This window comes from Phasianus colchicus, chromosome 10 (genome assembly GCF_987193195.1).
Source record: "Phasianus colchicus chromosome 10, bPhaCol1.hap1.1, whole genome shotgun sequence".
Lineage (NCBI taxonomy): Eukaryota > Metazoa > Chordata > Aves > Galliformes > Phasianidae > Phasianus > Phasianus colchicus.
In genome coordinates this window covers 24,718,443-24,735,335 of record NC_143445.1, presented here as the reverse complement: position 1 = coordinate 24,735,335, position 16,893 = coordinate 24,718,443, and the positions used below count along the sequence as shown (strand labels likewise).

The window sequence follows — 16,893 nt, the reverse complement described above, 5'->3', positions numbered from 1 at the left end:
ATTGCTTTTAAAATAAGTTCAAAGAGTAAAGGAATAAAGAGCAACTTATGTCATTTTGGGGTCTTCAACCTCAGTATAAAAATCAGTATGTTTTCAGCAGAAGTCAGCTAAGGTATTGCAACCCACAGGAATTATACCCAAGGAAACATACAAGTTTGCACTTATTTCATTTCACATAGGAAAACAAGGCACATTCCCTTGCCTTTGCTGGATTTGCTGGTGGCACAGGCCTTGAGTTTCATGGAGCCACAGTCCATTCCTAACTCTAGCTGAGGAGCAGAGTCTGAGCCTCAGCAGAACTGGCTGAGCATGGGAAGGTGCCTGCTTCTGTGTGACAGACAGCCTGCAGTGCAGGCGGGACCAGGGCTGATGGCAGGTGCTGTATGTTGGTGAACCTGGCAATGGCCATTGGAGATATCAGCTAGACACTGAGAGAACCAGAGGACTTCGTTGTTTTTTTTTAAAATTTAGTTCAAAGGAAACACAAAGCAAAGAAAAACAATTTTAGAAGTTCCATACCAAATATTTTAGTCATTTCTGGGAACGTCAGCAATGACTGCGAAGTTGGCGAGAAATCAGCATTGCTTTGCTCTTATTGGCTTTCTTACTGAATTCCAGGATAACTACACTGTTGCTACCAATTTATAGCACTTCGATGTTCATTTATCATTTCGACCAAAAGAGCAACTTTGGTGGACATTTATTGATTCCCTCTTTGGAAAAGATCACAAGCGATAGCTTTTTAAATAAAAAGGGTCTTTGGGTTACCTGGATAACCCTGGCACTGAGGGATATGTCTCTTACTCTGCTCTCATGTCTAAAATGTTCAATCAGCTCCCACACCCCTAACCTGAAACAAAAATAAAACCTCATTTTAATCACATCTTTTTCTCCTGATTTTCTCTCCCCACCTCCTGACCTTTTCATGTGAAGAGGATCACGCAGAACATTTCAGCTTTTCTTAGGCTAACTTTTGCTCACTTTGAATAGCACTTATATAGGTCAATAGCATCACTTCCTCTTTTGCCCCCCTCCCCATCACAGAAGGAATACAGAATCTGACCTCTTTAATGCATCAGTTAGCATGATGCCTTTTTGTTTGTTTATGATGCAGAAAGTTTGATTATTTAAATGAAACAAATTCTGACACAGACTTGACAGGTTCTGCCTTTTTTCATGTTCGTACAGTGCCAAGCACATTTGGCTCTAGTGGTGCTAGTTCACTCCCATTTACAGTAACAGCACTGCTCTGACCACAGGGTCACAATGGTGGTCACAATGGTAGATCTAATCACATCACACTGCATGTAGAAATCCATAGCATACACTACAGCAGGCACAAAACCAAGAGCTACAAAACAGGTAAACAACAGTTCCCCCATTTAATTGCTATGGAAAATATCAAAAAGCTACTGAGTGTCTGAGCACTGGTTTGATCATAGCCAGAAATGTTACTGTTATGACCATAAGGAAACAATAAGACATGTGGGAAGGAGACCACAGAGAAAATATTCTTCAAGAGCAACAAAGGTGTGTATCTTGTGTGTGTTCTGAAAATTTTCTACAACCAGAATGCAACTTTGGGTTTTCTGGGGAGTGGGTTTTTTTTGTTTTTGTTTTTGTTTTTTGTGTGTGCGTGCGTGTGTGTGTGTGTGTGTGTGTTTGTGTGTTTGTTTGTTTTAATTCTCCTCTTTCCTGAGCAGAGGAAGCTAAAAGTTTTGGTAACACTTCATGCTGGCTGTTTGTCTTTTAATACTGTATGACTATTCAGTGAACCCAATCCTGCTCCTGTGGAAGTCTAATGAGTGTGCGGGTACCACATTTCCTGGGAATCAGGCAGAGCCTTCAACTGTAAACTTTGTAAGGCTTCATCCATGCAAAGCCCTGCTGGCACAACTAATGCATCAGAGCAAAAATAAAAATTCTGCTTCTTTGAAATGTTTAACCACGGCTCATTTGCTAAGACAGTAGTTGAAAGGTGACAAAACACCCACTGATTCTGAAAAGTATGGAAACAGGTATTAGCTTTTCTAGTGTAATGCCTTCACTAGCTGCTGGCTTTGGAAATATTTAGACATAAATCAGTTTTGTCCCAAAATAGAGTCCAAAAGAAAGAACTGTCAGAAACTGGAACAAAGTCCTGCCTTGTGCTCTGTAAAATACTTGTCACGATTTTTCACTAGAGGGCACTACCACATCATCACCAAAAGGCCCCAAGGACAAAGGACAAGTGGCCTGGTTGTTTAACTTGCACACTGCCCGGGCAGCCTTATGGCTTGAGAAAAAAAATTTAATCACATTGCAGAAAGGATATATATATTTTTTTCATATTATTGAGACTTCAGTAATCGGCCTTATCATTAAACAGTGCACGGAGCCCTCATACCAAATGATTCTGGCTCTTTAGACTGTAGAGCTTGTTATAAATAGTCGGCACTGAGTTAGCAGTTCTCACCAAAACAATTCAAGGAGGCTGTATTTGGGAATTACACCGCTGAATTAGCACAACAAATAAGGAATAATATGGGGCATAAGGCAAAGGAACTTACACTTGGGCTGCTTCCTTTCCTTGTATTCTGTGCTGTTCACAGGCACCCTGCCCAATTGAGGTTAGGGGAAGAGAAAAAACTGGAAATCACAAGGGAGGAAAGAAGGAAGGAAATATAAGGGAATAATGCTTTTCCCCAGAAATGTCACTTGCAACATCATGCTATGATGGCCTAACTGCATTTATTAAAATAAACAAGCATCCCACTGAAAGGAAGGCACAAAAAGCTGTACATGTTTCATGTTCAGATTGAAAAAAAATAAGTGTTTTCTTTGATGGGTATGCAATGCTTGTTCAGCTCAGTGACAGAGGATAAAAACAAATGAAGGCTTTCTTTCTATGCTTCTGGCTGAGAGAGAGCACGGAGGTCACTTTTAAGGTGACTAGTATTCAGTTAGAAAATGGTGGGTCCCCTGTTTCTCCAGAAACTCTCTGCTTTGTAGTCCATTGCTATGCACCTGAAAACTTCCCACTGACTTCCAGGGGAAATTTGGCTGCTGAGGAATGCGGGTTTGGGCTCCGGAATGGCAATCGCATAGAGAGAACTTAACAATGCGCAAAAATTTAACCCTTCAGTGGAGCCAGTCACTGCCTTAGAGTTACTCACGCGTTCATTACCGTACTTCACAGAGGAGACAGCAAGCAGTGCATTTGTTATCACAGAAAATTATCAGGAAGCAAAACTTGTTTTTTTCTTGAAGCCAATGCTTCATCCACACACCTACCCTCTAAACGTTACTTCTGAAAGCTCTTGAAACTTGCTACCTCACTTAGGGCTCAGTCCAACACTTTAACCAGACAAGAATTTCAGCCATTTATAATTGCAGTTAGAGCAATCATTAAGTCCCACTAAGCAGGGACCCTGAATTCTAGTACTGTGCTTGAAATTCTATAGGTCCTTTGTTAGTGAAATGTTATTGCTAAATTTAAAAATCAGTTTATTGAAATGATTACAACTGACCTGCTGAAAGGCATCATAAGATAGAATGGGAGGCTACTAAAACGGTCTCATTTAAACCAGTGGAGACTTTTCTGACTCAGGAACCTCCTGCACCAGAAAGCAGTGGACATCAACAAAAGTTGCCCATAGGCAAAACAGCAGCAGCGGAAAATGACTTCACGGGCAGATGTATTAACTTGGAAGACAGTCCAGCAACTGAGAGGGTAGCTTGTGCCTACAGGACAATTACTAAACTTGATACCTCCCACTTTACCTCTTCATTACAGGAGCAACAACAGACCCTTTGGCTGTGAAGTGCAACTGGGATGACACTAAAACAAAAACAAAAGATAATAAAAAAGAAGTCAAGTTCAATGGTTTTGGCAATTGTATCTTTTCCTTATTATGGGTTATGGAAACCTAGCCCTGTGCAGACAAGCCTGGGAAGGAATGAGTGAGCAGAATGCAATGTCTTCACTAACATAAACAGATTATTTTGCATGATGGCAGACAGATTTGGGAATGTAAAATGTTCACTGTGTAGCTAGTTAAAGGCTTACCATAATTGCTCTACTACTGCTATTGCTACAGGATTCCCTGTCTGATCCAACTGGTGTATGTTCCTTGGCACCCAGCCTCATGTTGCAAAGGGTTGCTGGAGATGGAAAGGAGGACATGTGAGGGACAGACCTGGTACTACAAACATTCTTCATTGTACAACAGTTTGTAACTCGCTTAATCCAGGCTGAGAACACGCCTTGAACTGCACAGAATACAAAACATGAAAGGGAGCCTTTGCCTCCTTTTCCACACGAGCACCTGCTTGGGCAACATGGGAATACCAGACAGGAAAAACCTGAGCCATCTTGAAGCCAACAACCAAACATTAATAGATGTAAGGGGATTTGGAGTTTTACCTGAGACAAGTACAGGATGAAAACTGAGTAAAGCGCCTTTGCATGGGCCTGCTTCTCAAAATGAAGATCTCAGTCCCAGCAACTGAGCACACAGCTGGGCATGTATTTTGCTGCAATAAGAAACCTAACCACTACCTATCACGTACAAGTTCTATACTTCACAATCCCAGCTAGCTACAAGATCAAAACTGTAGCTTCAAGCAATCCAATAATTTCATGTGAAAAGACAGATGTAGATACAAATTTAGTTACTAATTCTTGTGTAAATACAAGATCAAACCAAAAAGCAGAATCCAAACACTCCCAAAATTTGGGCAAGAATTCTAGTTTGGGCTTGCAACTAGGTCTGCATGTTCAAGTGGATAGTCAAAGACAACTCGCTTCTTTTATCAGACCACATTCTTAGCTCTGCCAGCAGTGCTTTAGACTCCTGACTGACATTTTGTGTTGTAAATTTGGAGTTTTTTTAAATGTAGAAAGGAAAAAAAAAAAAACAACCACCTTTGCCCCCTATATATACGAATATATATTTGTTTTTTTTGCAACTTCTCTGTTTCTGAAAAGATCATCAAGGAATCTGCTGATGAGAGACAGAAAAATATATTTAAGCAAGGAAAAAGATGCTGCTACAGTAAAAATACGTCAGATTCTTTTAATTCCATTTGCCATTGTCTGATATTTCCAGGCACAGTGAGCTTTTTGGTGGATCTATGAGCTGTGTTTCCTAACAGAGGTGCAGCACAGGGCCTATCAGGAAGAGGCCAGGCTCTCATTGTCGCACACTCAAAGGGACACTGCAAGCCTTGAGCCTTCAGAAAGGCCAGTCCTGAACCCCAAAACAACAGCCCTGTTTACCTTTAAAAAGGCGAGCACAGCTCAGCCAAAGCCTTGTTAGTGCCTATGAATTATTCCATCACTGAGTTGCCAATCACACTAAGTAAATATCATGGGCATATTTTGCTTTGTTAACAGTACTGAGCTCCACCACAGCACTAATGAAAAGCCAGCCTTCACATAGGACATGGTATCTTCAGGATGCATTGATCTATTTTTCTATTGAATTACTGCCTTTTCTTAAGAGTACTATGAGGTTACTAACTGAAAAATACTCAAACACAACAAAAACAGGTCTCTCTTCCGAGGAAGTTGCACAGACACATGGCAACAACACACAAATGCATCTGGTCAATATTAAGCATCTCTCCTTGCTGAGCGAGCCAAGGAGTACCAAGCCTGCTGCAAGGCTCTGCTAGAATTTCTTTAGTTACAGAGATCAGAGAGAGAGGTTTTTGACTGTCCCTGCTCCTATCCATGGAGTTTTGCAAAGTTCACTGAAGTAGCATTACCGTTTACCTGCAGGATTAGGTGAAACTGGATCTTATCCAACTCGATATCAAATTTCAGAGGCAGCAAAACAGAGTACAACAACAGGTTTGCTTGTATCATTCCAAGGGCAGGCCTGGGACTCACCCGGCAGAGAGGGTGATGGCTGCAGGCCGTGTTACCAAACACTTCAAGGAAGGGTTTTTGCCTGCTCTCTCCTCCCCCTTCCCACATCACAACCTAGCACAATAAAACTCAAAAGAAGCAGGAAAAGAGATCAAGTTATAGCCAGCTGCGTTGCACTGACTTACACCACCGTGACCCCAGGCTACCTGAAGAATGCTTTTCCTGAAGTTGGCTTCTAGTTTAGCATCGACTATATCTACCTGACAGAATTTATCTCTAAGACTGCACATCCCTTGAGAATATCAGCAATAGTGAAATAAATTATAAAGGCTATGTGAAGTGAAACAATGTCAAATCCAAACTGTAGCTATATCTCAGACAAATCTCTGTTACTTTAAATTTCAAGGCAATGGAAATTTCACACTGAATGTTCCAAAGGTAAAAAAGCATAACCAGTACCCAGCAATCTCAGTTCTATTTCCCCTTTGCCTGATTTTTTTTTTTCTTTTTTTTTTTTGGACAAAATATCCAAGCTTTTCCAAAGCAAAATCGATTCTGAAACTGATCCCTATACCTTTCTGAAATCATCAGGATTCTCCTCACAGATTTCAAAGGATTTTCGGTCTGGTCCATTAAATGAGCCATTAATCATTTTTAAAATTGGAAGGGCTGATTTAGCACGTGGTTAAGGATTTGCAAACATGTACACAGAAAGTAGTAAGATTTGCTAAAGTCCAATGCTGCCCAAGCTCTTCTCTCATTTAGGTCAGCAGAAGTGCTAACACTGAGTGTTTTTTTTAAATTCATCTATGCTGCTTAAATTTAGCACTGCTAATCCTTCGGAACTGGAAAAGAACTACACATCTTCGTACAGGGCCTGATCCTTTCCAATTTGCATATTAGTAATGTCATATGCTTAGTGATTTTGGTCTTTATTCCTCAGTGTCCACTACCACTGTAGCAAGAATAATTTACAGGAATTCAGTATCAAGATTTATTGTTCATTACAATTCACTTGCACATATTCTTTCTTATTGATTCCATAATATCCCCTTGCTGTTTATGATTTTGATTCATTATATTTCACAAGCCATTTATTTTTCCTTTATTATTATATCACTTTGTGAAGTAAAAATGCAATAATAATTTTAAATAAGCTTGTGTATTCCACTTCTCCAGTGCTGACAGACAAAATGTCACATATTGCTTCCTTTTTGTTAAGAAGTTACTATTTTCTCTCAGTTGCATAATCCTAACACAAAGTAAAGCCTATTTGAGGGTTTGTTTAAAATGATTCAGTTTCATTATACTGTTACAAGTGGTGCTGACAGAAAAACCACTTCCTTGCCTAAAATTAAATGAAACATAAAGGATTTCTTTTCTTGCTTATGGAAAGTTGTGCAGGCTACCTTGTTACATTCCTTAGTTCCATAAAAGTAGCCTCACTCCTTTACTACTGAGTCAATAACAGATTTCCAATTGTGATTTTACATGCATAATGCAACGTTTTACACCATTATTTCTGTCTCCAGTTTGTTACCAACTCTATGATGCCTAAATATTACCTCAAAGGCAGCTATGTATTTCTTTTCCCTTGATGATGATATACTAGAATCCAGCAGACAGTATTTAGTCCCAGTTTATGCAAGACAGAGTTTGGGAACTTTACCATTCCTTAGGGGAAAAACATAGAAGAGAGTAATAACTAGAAGAAATCCTTTCAAACTTTCATAGTGCATATTTAAAGAATATTGCTCAAATATTCAGGAATTAGTAAGAAAGGTCTCTTCAGCAGTTACCTTGCTTAGTAGCTCTAGTATGTGATATTTTCCTCTGAAAAGTATAAAACTTCAGCGCTGGCTATTCCCCGAGAGTACTCATCTCACTTTTGCCAGCACCTCAGTCAAGTAGGAAGAGATCAACATATTGCAATGAAAGAGCCAAAATTTGAGTAATTTTGAAGACACTATACATGGAGACCCAGCTGCTCAGTCATTATGGTTGTTAGCAGTTGGCACTTTGCCACCAGCTGACAGCCAAGAAGAAAGAGAACCATAAGGGTTAAATCACATCTACTTACAGAGCAAACTGGCTGGCCCAAGGCATACTGCAGGGGTGGCCAAGGAAAGCAAGAGTATAGGGAATTAGTCATTTGCCGTAACACTTGCAGGAGGAAAATGTCAAGCTAATCACGGAGTAACTCTTCACAACTGGGCGACCATTAAACTGCCTGTGAAGCCCAGTATACTTCTTCTCTAGTACCATACACTCTTGATATACTTGATCTAGTGCTTCATTTTGTTTTAATTAAAACTAAACAAAACAAAACATGCTACATAGGTGAAAATTAAGCCAGTTCAACATCATTCTTTTGCCTAATATCTACTCTCTTTGTCTCAGAAGTTAGCTTTAACAGAATGGACACACTTCTATCAAAGTGAGAACTTGGGCTGCTGATAACAGCTTTAGCCTTTCCCCCCCTCCCCCCCCCCTTTTTCTCCCTAATCTATTAAGTTTTTACATGGTGTGCTTGAAAATCTGAACAAAATACATCTGTTGAACTTCCCAGTTCCAGACTAGATAGCTGTAGGCTCTAGTGCCACAGAAAACTGTGGCAATGTTATTGCAGCCAGGAGATTTCGACACTTTGCACCTGATTTCCTATGCTGAACACAGGAAACTCTCAGACTTAACAAAAGCCAATGGATACTTACTGTCTATCAGAAAGTATCTAATCAGGTGTACATATTATTTCATACAGTTCATAAAGTGGCACACTGACCATCCTACAGTGTAAAGACAGCATCTAAAGCAGCAGTATGATTCTTTAAGAGACAGAAAGAGTGTAAATTCAAATCACCCAAATGAACGCCATCAGTTCAGGATTACAGGAGAACGATGTTTCTTCACCAGGCTACTTTACTTTTCCAGATACTCAATTCTATAACACTATTAAAAAAATAAAGAGCATTCAATTCACAATCATAGTCCTGGGTTAAAATGGAAGGAGAAGTAAAACAGACATCTGATATCAAGAAAGGTACATACGGGTAACAAGAAGACATGCTCTTGTGCTTACAGGTCTCATTCATCACTTATTGAAGAACACTCACAGGAGATCACACTAGCTTCTCATTAACATCAAGAACCACTGGGCTTTCTGCATCTCACCCTTTCCTCTACCTTTGCAGTGTAGGCAGGCAGAGACGCAAGCTGATTGTGGATTTTTAAAGCTGTGCAGCAAGTGGCTGCCATGCAGCTACAAAATTGGTTCAAGTTAACGCTGCAGTAATTGGAAATCTCGTAATTGGGGCAAGCTGCTTCCTCCTCTGCACAGCCAGCCCTGCCCTCACACCTGAAGGGCTGGCACTGAGAGGGAATAGAGGCTGTAGTTTTCTTCTTAGCCCAATTTGAGGTGTGCTGTTCAAGAGGACCACAGTAAGTCAGATGAGACCTTCCTCACACAGAGAGTCCAGCTGACTACAGGAACCAGTAGAACCAGAAAAGCTGCAGAGGCCAGTGGAAAACACTTTGCAGTGCTTCTACTGTACTAATAACCAACTATGTCAAGGAGCAGTAAGGATGAAGATATGCCATAAAACTGAACAGAGAGGCTTTAGGAAAAGAACACATACAGCAATGCTAAATTGGATCAGAAAAGTATTTTCTCTTAGATAACAAAATTGATCAAAAGTAGATGCACAGCACAGTAGAGATGAAGTACTATTGCTATAATTGTAAATTAATATTTCCTTACTTGATTTCACCATTAAATTGCCTAAAACCCGGTAGTTCCAAACAATTCAGAACACAAAACAGAGGCCAAGTCTTAATTGTCAGAACAGGAGAATTTCTGTAACCATAAAGTTACAATATTCAGATTCTTGGAAAACCTGCTTTCAAAGCATCTGCAGGGTCCAGAATCACTGGTATATATGAGAAAAATGCATATTGGAAACAGAGTCATGCTTAATCCTCGTGTCTGTGACAGGCAGAGATTGTGAGAGGAATGCTCTTATAAATACAAGGGACCCATGTTGTTAAGCTTCTCTCCTCACTCCAGGCAAATCGCACAACAGAAATGTGAGTGTTTTGAAAGTGCTGGAGATTAAATGAAGAACCAGAGAAAAAGCAAAAGCTATACTGACCCAAAAAGGCATGGAAGCAGCAACCAGCAGGAATGTTTCTGTGGCTGCAGAGCCAAAGGCAACTTATACACTCTCATTATGACTGAGAGGGATCAGTTCATATAAACTTGGAATGTTCACATGCAAAGAGGTTATTGCGTGGCATCTGATTCATGGCAACTGTCTGTGCATGTGCTCTAAGTTAGCAGCTCAGGTAACTGGAATTAGTTAATTCCTCTCTTTTACTCAAACCATAAGGCTAAGCCAACATGAATTACTTTGCATTCTTCATGAGTTAAAAGCATGCATTTAAGGTCGTGGTAGATCAGCTGATGTGCAGGAAATGTTTACCACACATAAACTTTCACTTGTGTTTATGTTTTGGGTTCCTCTTTTATACTGACTGGGGGATATTTCCTTTATTTACACATTCACACATGTTAAAAAGGAGCCCTTGGCATGTATACTGGGAAGTAATAACCATGGCTGGTTGCTGCTTGAACATTTTTTCCAGCTATGCTACCAACATATTCAAGATAATATACCAATTCTTTCTCCAGACCTTGCCTTTTTAGCAAAGAAAGGCAGATGACTACATATTCACACCTAGGGTTCTCATCATCTGGGCTTCTCTCTGTTGGTGCTCAGCTCTCTTTCACTTCAAACCCAGGTTTGCATTTGGCACTCAATGGATTGATCAAATTTCACCTAACCACAACAGACCATCTCTCTACTTCTCATCAGCTTCTTCTATCTCACCAAGTAAGACACTTCAATGCTGCCTCAAATTAGGTAGATTTCCAGTGCCAATTACATAGCACACTGATGGCAACCACCCACCAATGGTGTCCAACATCCACTGGAGATATGAGGGGTTATGCTGTGCCCCAGCTTGGTGGATAGACTCTACCAGCACGACTCTCCCACCACTTAGTTTCATTAGCTCTGAATCATCAGAATAATACTCCTCCCCAGAAGCTCAGAAGAGTGTTCTCCCTGGACGGGTATTATCAAACTTCGCTTCTTTGTGATCTCTTTCATTTGTGAATGTGAACATATAATATAAAACTGAGGAAACTGAGACAAGAAAGAGCCTCTTTCACTAATATTGTACGGAATGACACAAGAGAATCCAGAAACAGAAAGCATACTTTTACATTCAGAGAATGCAGAGGTATTGTGACAGACCCTACATACCTACCAACAGAATATCAAAAATTAATTGCAAGTCAGCTTCATGTGTTTCTGAATGGATAAATTACCCATAGAAAAATAAAAAAAAAATTTACAAATGCACGTCTTTTCTTTCTGAACAGATTCATCTGTAATGTGAACTGTAACTTCTTTCTGAATTTCTGTACATAAAGAAACATTCAAACAATTCTCTTCTACATCTACTAAAAAAAAGGTTTTCATTATATCATCATTTAAAAATAAACTTGGAAAGGCAGAAGCCAGTAAATTCTGTCATCTTTCAGCTCTTTATAATCTGCGTGCAAATGCACAGAATTATACTACAATGCCTTAAAATAACAAAAAATGTAGCTCAAAAATACCTTGTAATAAAGCAAACTTGACTACATTGGTGAGCTATTGTGATAAAAAATTAACATGTTTGGGAAAGTCTGATTTGCATTACACAGTGCCTGTAATCAAATTACCTCTAAATGTTATGCCATGTCACACTGTGTTTGAGATGTTGCTGTCAGAAACGTATACATACGCTCTGCAGTTTAACTCAACCTGGCTTCCTTTTAAGCGATCATGTATGCCTCTGAGCCACTGCAGCCAAACGGTGGTAAAATACAGAGGTTGGCAATTCAATTTCATTCAACCTTTCAAGAAGGAAAGAGCAGATAAGCTTTGCTTGTTCGTTTCGATGATAATATTCAGCACAGCGTAAATCTAATTCAATAGGTTCGCTCCCGCTCTCTTGTCACATTGTCATTTCCGAACCCGGTCCTCCGCCACCCCCTCCCCGCCACAGCCTCAGCAAAACTTTCTGAAGCGTTTAACCCAGGACCAGGGCCTCCTCCCTGATGGAAGGTGCCGTGCTTTGAAGCGAGCCCCCGGTTGTGTGCATGGAGCTGGGCCGGGCCAGGTGGCAGCCGCTGGGCACCATCTCCAGTGACCTCGCTGCAGCCGCAGATGTTTGCTGCACTTTAGGCGAGCTGCAAAAAACAGAGCAGTAAAGTAGGCCAGCTTGCGGGAAGGCTGTTACCCACAATTCATGGAAAAACGCTGGATAGTTCCCACTAGGTTGTGGTCGGCTAGGAAACGGCAACTTATTAATCTTGTGTCAGAGGGCCAGCTGCAGGCCTGGCAGTTACCATATTTCACTACCAACTCCATGTCTGGACAGCCATTGTCTTTTCTATGAAAAACTCCACAAATCAGCTGCTTTTTCCCCCTCTCTACGTGCAGAAATGGAGCTCGGGAGCTGAGGTGGCTCCGGCACATCGTCCGCACGGCGGTCAGGTTTGCTAATTCACAGCGACCGCTTAGTTTCCAACTTTAATGATATTCCCTCGGCATATCACTATGGTTGCCTGGCGACCGGATTTGAGCTAGGCCTCTCATTTGATTCCCACACATCAGACCCTGAAAAGCACTTTTTTTCCTCCCTCCGCTTTTGATTCCAGCTCCTCTGAAACCCTTCCCCCTGCAGTGCCGGTATGGGTGGGCAGCACGGTGGCAGAACAAGGCCAGGGGTGATGGGAGGCCTGGAGGCTCCTGGTCACACATCAAGGCCTGGAAACAAAGCCGCCAGGAGCCCTTCCTGACAAACACAAATTCCCTTCAGAAAAAGCAAATTTGGTCTTCCCTTCGTAGTGTGGGTGTCATTTTAAGACTTTCCTTAGACACTTTACTAAATCTGACGCTTTCCATTGTTTTTCAGGCCATTTCTCACAAAAGGCTTCCCATTATCAACAAGTTGCTATTGGAGTAAGCAAACAGCTTGTGAAGGCCTGAAATAATCTAATAAGCAATGGGCTTGCATGCTTTATGTACCCACATCTTTATAGGCTACGAAGTTTGTTTGGATACATAATTTTCCTCTTTAGCTCGCTTAGTTTCAATTAAAGTACCTTTTTTAAATGAACACTTTTGCTTAGCTCCACCATCCCCCAACCATACACACAATCTCCACTATATCCATTTTTCATAAGACGTTCCAACCCAAAAAAGAATTTTTAATACATTCAGGTGCACCTCTGGATCTGAACAGTGGGACGGGTACAGGGACTACATTGATTTCTTCTCTTGGCTTCAGCTGAAAATCTTCACAAAGTAAAAGGACTGGCTTTGCTGGAAGCCAGATCAGTTTGCATAAGCTTAACATACTGTGCCCAAAAAACAAGCTAGCTGTAAGAAATGTTTATCCTGCAAATTAAAACCACAATTATTCCAGTAACTAAACAAAATATTATTTTAAAAAATTGTATGAGGAAAGAAGAAATATCACCAGCTATTTAGTATTTCACATAAACCATCTTTATAGGATTATTACCATAGGCAAGCGATTAACCTTACTAAAGGTTTAAGTAACATGGAAATAGTTAAACATAGTGCTCTGCTTCTTGTTTGCATCAATTTCAGTTCATTTCCTTTACAGCCTGTTGATGGATATGAAAATTCATAGTTATTTGTTGTTAACCACCACTTAAGTGTCTAGAAGTGCTGAGCAAAGTCCCACTAAAGTGGCAATATATCAAAAGCAGCAGTAGATCAAACCTTATTAACCCATATACAGTACCAGAATTGCCTCATCTTTTGTACTGATTGCTGCCTCGTGTTGTTTAGAGATCCTCACAAATCCCCCGATCCTCCAGTTATCCAGTTACATGAGAACCTCAGCTCATTATTTTTTAAAGAAGATCATAGCCCTTGTGTTTGTAGAAAACATTTGTGGTTTATTGTTGGTTGTTGGGTTTTTTTTGTTTGTTTTTGTTTTTTTGACAACTCACAACAATAAAAAACACACAACAGACAACAATCCCTTATACTCGGGGGTTTTGTTTTGAGATTTCCTTATTTTTCAGAAATATGTAATTTCTCTGTACACGATCTGACAGTCCTGACTGTTCCTGATAAGAAACATGCAGCTTTAACTTGTCACTGTCACAACCAAGTTTGTGTTGAAAATGGACTGTCCAGATACTGACAACCTGAAACTTGAGAGTTCAGTTATGATGTGCAATACCATTTGAGTAATTCATGTAAAATAAAACACCAGTACAACAGTAGTATGAAATCATGTTCATTTACAGGGAAATAATGAAATAGTGGGATTTCAAAGAGTGGGGTTTTCTCTCTTGCCCTGTGCCCTCAATTAGTTCCCAACTTGTCAGTATTATGATTTCTCTACAATGTATGGGGACCTTTGAAATTATTTCCCTCCAGGGATTGTTGTTTTGCATTACAGGGTGAAAATCAGAGCAGGCTGCTGGGCTTATCTCCGCCTCTGCGTCACAGAAGTAGGGGCACCTCATTACTGTTTTTTTTATCCTGGGATTCCCAACCCCGGGATTGGGATGGAAGATAGATCTAACTCCTACAGTCCAGCCCTGTCCTAACAGTTCATATACATTTTGCATTGCCTATTTCAATAGTATGATATGCCACTTATGGCCTTTTAATGTCCTCATTGGAGGTTCTCAGCCAAAAAAATTAGCTCCAGGAATGGGACTTGCAATTGGAAGTAGTCTTATCTTTGAAAATCTGTTAAGAAAAAAGGTTGCCAGCTAAAAAAATACATAGTATACATTGCTGGAGCTCCATAACCATGCAGGAAAATCCCAAAAGCTAATAATGCATTTGCATTCTGTATCTCAAATTAATTCTCCAAGGAGTTGTAGACATGTGAAACAAGCTGATCTTCCTGAAGTTTATTTCACGACAGACAAGATCTCTGGTGTGAGCAGCTATCATCTCTGAATAAGATCTACCATCCTTGGGAGAACAGACGCCTAACTCTGTGCTGAAGTTAAAAGTAGTTCTAACCTTTCCTCTTTCTCCCTGAACCAAGAGTAGGCACAAGATCCTTACTCTTTACTCAGCAACAAGTAAAAGTCTTCACAAGTTAACAGATTTAAACGAAGTCTTTCTTTAAAAATCAATCATTTGCAATAGCTGTTATCACTGAAGATCCACTACCTGCAGCAACATTTCTCACTTACTTATTAAGTTGTTAAGGAAGCTGTTTTGTACAGTACACTCCTGACATGTTAAAAAAGAATGTTTTCAGATTAGTGTTCAAGCTTCATTTTTCTTGTCGCTGAAAGTTTTAATTAATACATTAAACACATTGTAGCTGTGCAGATGGGTAAAGGAGATATCTATTTATACATTCTATTGATTTCAGTTATTCTAGCATTTAGTAGCATTATGCTATACATGCAACAAGAACATGGTGCCCTTTGAGACTTGCTTCCATATTGTTGAGTATAAATTGAAAAACACACAGAGTCAGAAAACCCAATCTGCAATAATAGGATGTATGCCACAGTAAACTACCCTCCCCCACTCACTGGAAGTATTTTTGAGAAGGTAAATGCTCAGTCCTGGATTTCTGCTGAGGGACAGGCTCTTAGTGTATTCCGGAAATAGGATTTCCCTGTAATTAATTATATTACATCTTTTCAACTCTACGCAGAGCACCCAAAGAAATGTAAATTTACCAAATAAGTGCTTCATATGAAATGTCCTTTTAATGCTTTATTCTCCCCTTTTGCAAGGAACTTGGGCATTAGCAACACCTCAAATTTTTGCTCTTCTGCTGTCACAGAGCATAGTTCTGGCTGTGGGTTTTCACCACAGGTCAGAATTTTGGTATGGGAAACCTACTGGGGACTGGGATAATAGACTGAATTTTCTTAGCAGTTATTTAACTGTATTATTTCCAGTGAACACTAGGGACTGGATTTGATAGCCTGGAGAAGCTCTTTTGTATTCTGCGATCCTAAACGAAAGGCAGTGAATATGGCTATAGTCAAAGTGAGTAAGAGAGCGTATGTGTATACAGAATTATTACCTCCACTCACTATTCATGGAATCTTTTGGCTGGCTAAAGAGCCTCAACAATGATTAAAAATGAAAAGTAATCAGAATTCAAAGCAAAAATGGACATCAGCTTCAGAGTTGCTCTCTGAAAAAAAAAAAAAAAAAAAAAAGTTCTGACGATGCTATCTATACATAAATTCGTGTTGATACTCATAGGATGCTTAGTGTTCCAGTTTTTAGGAAAGAATGTGTTGATTAAAGAATAGGAGAGAAAAATGACCAAGGGAAACACAATGTCTTGTATCAAACATTCAAAGGCAAGGAACTGGAGAAAAAGTACTTCATAGTCCTCCCTTCAGAATTCTGGTGTTTTAGAAAGCAAGACAGGTTAAAAAACTCTTTGCCTAATACATGACTTTTACTTTGATGCGACCTGTTTTAGGTCATAGAAAGTTTGGCCCAATTTCCACTGGATTGGGATCCAACCAATCATGAATCAGAAGCAGCACCAAGAATAGATCTAAGGAGTTCTGACTCACAAACCACCTCTTTCTCAAAACACCCACTCCCTCCCAATCAGACAGACGTCCCTTGTTTCTAAATAAATGCATTTAGTTACAAAATGGATTTATTTATTTTTAGCAGAAATTGCACATAGTGACAAAATTGTCCATTCAGTTAATTACAAAATGCATTCTGTTGCATAAGATTCACATTTGTGCATAAAATTCCCAGTCTTACCATAATCAGTGTATAGATTTAAATTATAAGACATCTAATGATGCTGATGTGTCACTGTCTGAACACCCCCCACTTATCTTCACTTCTTTTTCAGCTTTTTATAATGTGATAGGATACCTAAATAATACGAAAAGTCGCCGTGCATTAGAAGATGCACACAAAAAATGA

General features: G+C 39.8%; 2 long non-coding RNA genes across 15 annotated transcripts in view; one reads left to right on the top strand and one right to left on the bottom strand.

Moving 5' to 3' along the window:
• LOC116243418 (uncharacterized) overlaps positions 1-16,893 on the bottom strand; it is a 326,478-nt gene that overhangs the window by 153,018 nt on the left and 156,567 nt on the right. The window lies entirely within an intron of this gene.
• LOC149916679 (uncharacterized) lies at positions 1,302-3,848 on the top strand. Its single transcript, XR_016469489.1, has 3 exons — positions 1,302-1,362; positions 1,443-1,530; positions 3,776-3,848. It is a non-coding gene; the product is annotated as an uncharacterized LOC149916679 (long non-coding RNA).